Source organism: Hemicordylus capensis, chromosome 3 (genome assembly GCF_027244095.1).
Source record: "Hemicordylus capensis ecotype Gifberg chromosome 3, rHemCap1.1.pri, whole genome shotgun sequence".
Classification (NCBI taxonomy): domain Eukaryota; kingdom Metazoa; phylum Chordata; class Lepidosauria; order Squamata; family Cordylidae; genus Hemicordylus; species Hemicordylus capensis.
The window spans coordinates 75,764,108-75,771,399 of record NC_069659.1 but is presented as its reverse complement, the minus strand read 5'-3'; positions in this window follow the sequence as shown (position 1 = coordinate 75,771,399).

Sequence of the window (7,292 nt, the reverse complement as noted above, 5' to 3'; positions counted from 1 at the left end):
TGTTCTTGATTTTTTTTTTTTTAAAAAATGCTCATGGATTTTGCTATGGAAAATGCTGACTTTTCTGTCATGGGAATGAAGGAACAATGTGAAACTATATGTCTGCATAAAGGTTTTCCTTGAGGATAATACAGCATGTAGAACAAATGTCAGCTGAGTAATATTTTGTAAGCTGTTTTGAGGCCCTTTACATGGAAAAACAGCTTATAAACTCAATTATGTGAACAAGACGGTATAAATATTTCAAACCACAGTATCAATTTTACCATAAACAAAAAGATGGCAGATCCTAGGAGATGTTAAAATGGATAATTGCTTGTAGAAAGCCTTTTGGAACACATATGGTAATTTGGTGGGGTTTTGGCCTCCATTATGAAAGATTCAACCAGTGTTAAAATTGTAAACATTTCTTTAAAAGCTGAAGGAGTAACTGTTACTCCCGTATGTATCATACATTGCTTTTAAGTAACTTGACATATTAGCTATTGTGACAAATAAAATACATAAAAAGATTTCTCTCTCAGCATTTAACAGGCATAGCTGTGAGTCATCAACTTCCCCCTCCTCTCTCCTCTCCCTTCTTTTATGTACTAGTTAGGTGTTTAATTGATTGGGGAAAGTTTTCAGATATGAGAGTGTGGATTTTAAACAGTGGGACATAGAACACTGAAGCTGATATATATGTCAAAACGTCTGTTCTTTGTTGCCGTTCTCTTTTTATGTTTTAATTTATGCAATAAAAAATTGGTCTGGAGAGAAATATTGTAGCTAATTCATCATGTGTATTCTGTTGCTATTATATCAACTAAATAAAGTACAATAATCTACCCTGAGGTACCATTGTGAAAATTCCTTATCATCTCACTGGCTAAGAATGTGTTGTTTTATTACTGAATATCTTATTACTGTATGATACTGCACTAAGCTAGGTTTATAATGGGTCAGTCCTGCCTTTTTAAATTACTAATATAACATGCATTAGGTCATAGCGGTGATAGAGAACTTCCCCTGCCAGCATTGAGGAGTAGCACATAACAACTGGTTATAGTGGAACAGGGTGAGATTATGAAACACAGCGGGGAACTGAGATTCTGAATGTGTAGTGGTCACCCTGCTGTCCAATAGGTTCTATAGAGGTGACCTTGGATCTAGGATGAGGTCTTTTGCTTGTGTAACTGTCTAGAAGACAAGACACAAGGAAGCACCAACTTAAAAATGTTTTAGTTACAGCTGAGCTTATTAAATTAGGAGAAATGCAATAGCAAGTGAGTGCTAACTTCAAACTTAGTAGGCGAAGGTCACTACAATAATATTACCTGCAATGTTTTCCCCACTATCTGATGACTTTATCTGACGTTTTCTCCCCGGATGACATTATCATGAAATATTACGCAAATGTCATTAGCATTTAGTTTTACTTTTGGAACACCTCTGAGACTGTCGCGACTCATTTAACTTTTCATTGCAACTGGTTCTTATCATAATTAGTACTTTTTCCTTGTGGCAGGTTATTACAATAAAACACAGAACAATGTATGTTATATAAGGAATAAAGTAGCATATATGGTTTTGTTGACATGTTGCAACTCGAATTAATTTATTACGGTCCAGGACCAACAATCATGATAAAATCTGTCATGATTTTAATAAGAAGACAAAGAAGAAAGAGAGATTTCCTGGAATTCTAAAATTGAGAGGTGGTAACTTTTTCTGCTCTAATGAGATTATATTTTTAAAATGGTTTTCAAAAACAAAGGTGACAAGAATATATTTTGGTATTTTTCATACATTTTTTCTTAAATTTCATGAAGTATGCAATATGTGAAACAGCCATTAAAAAAAAAGAATTCTAGAAATGATAATATTCAGTGTAAATAGACCAGGGACCAAAGAGGATTTCCCTGTCCTCTATGGTCTTAGAAGTGTTTAAATTACCATTTTAACTATGGATAAAAATGGTATCCAGGCTCTCTTTCAGGGACTGAATACACTTCTGTCCTAAAACATGGTTAGGGCACATTTTGAAGAGAAAGGCATTGAACATTTGAACAATAATAATATACATAAAAATTCAAAACTACTCCATTGCAGTAATGGAAGAAAATACAAAAATAAATTAGGCAACTCTTATGAATGTCCTTTATCCATAGAAAACTCATGCTATCACTTTTCCTTGAAATATGACTAGTGCTAACTAAATATGACTCCTGCTAACTTGGCAAAGAGGCACCTTTTAACGTGGTGATTCTCTTTATTTAGTAGGGGGAGAGTAACTGGCCCTATCCACCCCCAGCACAGTACCTCCAGTGACTGTTGCTGGTGTGTATCTTATGTTTCCTTTAGATTGTGAGCCCTTTGGGGACAGGGATCCATCTTATTTATTTATTATTCTCTGTGTAAACCGCCCTGAGCCATTTTTGGAAGGACGGTATAGAAATATAATAAATAAATAAATAAATAATAATGATAGCTTTGTCTATATATTGACTACATACTCTAACCAATTTGCAGGAAACTGTTCATGGTTTTGACCTGTTGACCAAAGAAGAAAGTGGTGAATATAGATGCATCAGATACAGATTCATTTAAACTCTCAGCAGTGATGGATACTATTGTCTATATTCTGTGCATCTAGTACATTTGAATATGAGGTATCTATTCACTTATTTAATTAATTAATTTTCCCAGTGAAAATGATCAGCAATTCCTTCACATTAAAAAAAGAAAGAAAGAAAAATTAATGTTTGTGTGTTGATTTGTTATGGGAGAAATCCTAAAATTTACTTCAGTCCTATTAATCACATACATGTATCTACATATGATAGAAAAGGAAGCAGAAGGTCCATTTAGGGATCTCTTCCTGAAACATGCCAGTGAGTTATCCCTGGAAATATTTGCAATGGGTATTTCTGACAATGAAGAGAATAAGCAAAATATTTACAAGTTATACAGCCAAATCCACAATTCACTTAAACCACAGTACTTGCATTTTTTTTTTAAAAAAGTTAATCAATTGTTTAACATTGATAATCTAACCTTAGATAGTAACAGTGAATTATTAATGATATTTGAAGGATATGGATGAGTGTAATTCATGAATATATCAAAAATCTGATAACAAAGATTCATAAATAGCACAAAATTTTAACACTTGCCTTTTACTTCTTCCGGCCTAAACTATTTCTAAATGCTATGAAAGTGTGGAATAAAATATGGGTCAGATGCCAGACATACAGCAGTGGCTCCCAATAATATGCATGAAAAATAAATCCAATTACAGATTTATTGACATATATTCCCTTAAAACATTCCTTTGCTATTGAAAAGTAGCATTTTCTTTCCTTTTAAGTTCCTGAAGTGCCTGTGACAAAGTCCCCACTAATTTGCTTAATAACTATGTCTGTCCATAATGTTAAGAAGGCTTTTTTTTAGACCAGATTCCTTTTAAAGTACAACGCAAAGCCAGAAACCTAATAAGAAACAAAAGCAGTCATGTCAGCTTTCAAAAGTAAACTAGAAAACCCAAGATCATCTTTACAGAACCATGTAACAGTTTTAAGAACACGATTCAAAATTCTCCATATGCTCATACATATTATATAAGGAAATTAAATGATAAAATATTTTAGTGATAGAAAGTGGCAGAGGGAATCTCATAGTAGCATGTTCTTCTAGTAGCCCAGTGGAAGCTTCCATCCTCCCATGACAATCAGCTGGGCTATGCCAGATTAGCCCATTAGGAAAGGTAGCAAATGCTATGCGCCCCCCCCCCCATTTTCAAGGACCCCAGAGGCTTGGCAACTGCCTCTCTTGCAGAGCAGCCTGGAGGAATCTATGCAGCCAGGCACTGTCTGCAGGCTGCTGCTGTTATCTTATCTGGCTCTGCAAGAGCTCCTTGATCGAGCTAATCATTAGCAGAGCGGGAGGGGATGCTGGGCTTCCTGAGCAGGCATTGAAACAATGCTACTTTGCAGAAGCTGAAAATCAGTGAACTTATGAGGAGGCTCCCTTCCTTTTCAGGTCTGCCTTCTCCCTGCTATCTGTCTGCTGTGGACGCTGCTGCTCTGCTCAGTCTGCTGAGCAAACAGTCTCATTTCAAAGAGAAATAAGCATCATTTTTCAATCATTCATATTTCAAAAAGTAAACAAAAATGGAGGGGGATACATATGGTGGATATTTTGCGAAATGGGGAGCTATCTGGCATAAAATCCCCCCGTGTGTCTGTGATTCTGCTGTGACTGATGTTTGCTTTGCTTATATTATTAAATCCTAGTAAGAAGTTGGGATGACTCCATATATATCATCCTGTTGTCTAGTTTGAAATGGCATTAGTGGTTGTATATATATTGGCTAAGGCTAGTAGGTAACTTCTCTTTCTGTTCGGCATGAATGGCATTGAATGGGATGCATTTATTGGAGACATGTGGCCAAATATCAGCATAAATATGAATATGTTGTATGCACATCATGCATATATGTGTTTTGTCGTGACACTTGTATCCTGCCCTTCCTTTAAGAGGCTCAGTGTGCATGATTCTTTCTTCCTACTTTTATTCTGACTACAATCCTGTGAAGTGGGTTAGCATAAAAACTTTTGCTATAAACTGTTGTTGTGGTTGCTTAATTGGGTAAATGCCTGCCAATAAACAGTAAACTTGGCCTAATAATTAACAACCTATAACTACATAGCCACCCCTAGTGTTCCCTCTAACAGGGATTCCCAGATGTTGGGTCAAAACAGATTGAACAATCTTCCTCTAATGAGCAATGAATATGAACTTCTGCATGAAATAGGCATTTCCAGTATCATCAAGAAATTTGTTCATGCTAAATCTAGAAAATGTAACTTTTAAATTGTAGTTATCTTACTCTTGACATTTGAAATTGACACCTACATGTAAATAACAGTATTACTAAAGTGTCAGACATTTGTCATATTATCTGGCTGTATAGCAAATGAAAAAAAATTGAATCACTTTACTATGCAAGTAAATAATTTATGTTTTAATATTTATGTGCATTTTTAAAATTTGTGGCCCCTTCATAACATATGCTACAGGCCCCGCACTAGCTTAATCCAGCCCTGCAGCTGGACTTAACTTTTACTGAACTGGTTGATCTGGAGGTGACAAGAGGGACAGGAATGAGAGTCTAGTAAAGCAAGATGGTGTAGCTACTGCCCAAATGCACAAACCCACAACATGTGAACCCGAGGAAGAGACACACGGGTCTCAAAGGCTGGAATAGGCAACATCTTGCCCTGAGGCAGAATGCTAACCACACCTTTCTGTTGAAAAGGATGACAATGGTGATAAACAAAAGAATACATTGTGTACGATTCAAACTTTGCTGCTGGGTATGCTTCTACCAGCACAATTAGATGAATAGGTTGAGCAACCTGTGTGGGATGGAATGAAATTGGTGGATCAGGACTTTTCTCAAGGTCAGGAAGAACTTGGGAGAGTCTAGCAATGTGCTAACAATCCTGCTTCCTGTGCCCTGAGCCAGCCATTGTGTTAGGGAAGTAAATGAGCCTGTTACTTCTTATTTTATTCTTTCCTGTGAAGGTGATAAGCTTGAGCTGATCCAATGTGTCAACATAGGGAGAGAGCATTTGTCTGGTTCTTTAGAATAATAGTGCTTAATTAACTTGTGTCTACTCTGGCTTCCCTACCTGAGTTGCAATCAGGGAGGGCAGCAGAGGGATGGTCATCTTGCAGTTGCAAGAGTCCTGAAGCCCACAATTAATGGAGACCAAAAAGAACTTCACAGCCTTCAAACAAGCATCTGACACACATGGGGGGCCTAAGCCTTGCAGGGCCCATAGAACACGTCTCCTCTGCTGGGCTCTGTGTGTTGCTTCCTCCTCCATTGTGCTGAGGACCATCTGCATGGTAGTGAGGACTGCGATGCCTGGTGCTGTGCCTGCCATGACAAACAAAACATTCTGTTTGTTTGTTTTTTGAGGAATGAAAATCTCATTTCACTTTTGGGTGCCCACAAACCAAGCACTTGGGACTTGGGTTCCCCTCCTTGCAAGGGGAGCCTTAAAGACATTTTTAGGCAGAAGGGGCAAGTCTCACCTTCATTAATTCCCCTTGAAATACTCTGGGAGGCTCTTGGAAAGTTCCCTCCTCCTTCATGGATATCTTCTTGGGCCTGCATGAGGCCAGAGGCATGGGGCAGGCTCATCCAACTGTGGGGGCAAGGCTGGCATTGCTAGCTCCTTCTCTGGTGAAGCTGCAGATTGGTGGCATGGAAAGGAAGGACAGTCTTAGAGTTAAGGTGCAAGACATCCCATTGTATTGCTTGCTAAGGTGTGATGTGGGGTTGGGCACCTCCCCATTCTCCCTATCACCACTCTCCATCCAGCCCAGGTACCTACGCACCCCCCACCACCCACCCAAGATAGGAAGATGCTTTAGTGGGTGGCAGACAATGGACCCTACACACACCCTCCCCCCCCCACTGGTCCTACACCCCACACCATCATGACCTCTCACCAAAGACTGGACAAGTGCAAGGACCCCACCACAATATACAAGGTCCATTGAACACAGTGCATTATCTACCCCACCCTTCCCCCAAAATGCCCATGGGAACCACACAACACCCATCTGCCCCCACCCTCAAGCACTGCACCACCCATTGCAGGAAGCCTTTTCACTCATCTTGCTGATCTGGCATGGCACCACCTTGGTGTCTGCCAGGACCCACATCTTCAGCCACCACCTCAGGGCCCATCTTGGAATAGACACCAGGTAGTATGTGGACAAAAAGCTCCTGTTCCCCTGTCCAGAAGTAGCTATTTGCTCCTTTGGGCAAAAAGTGTGTGTACACAACCTGTACATAACAGGGATCTTGTACATATTGGGGACCTTATGACTGATATTTGACAATATTTAATTTTTAAAAATACATGTTTAGATACTCTATCTGCTAAAACAATTAAAATCATTCTAAATTAATTACTGGCATCCTGATTACTTCTACGGTTTCATAGAATTTAACAGTCATTAACAAAGGGATATCTTTTCAATTATAAAATTAAGGAGGCGTAATTTTTACATTTACTTTCAAATGTCTAAATTGCAAAAAGTGCTTTAAGTCACATCTCTCTTCAACAGTCAGTGTAACTTTCTTGATTCATCTTAATGTTGATTTAATTTACTGGATTGCACCACCTGGCTGATTATAGTTCTTTTTTTTTTATTACCAAGTCAGATACTCTGGCATTGAAGGCTTCTCAAGCAGTGTGCCTCTAACTTGTCCTAAACGTACATCACTGAGA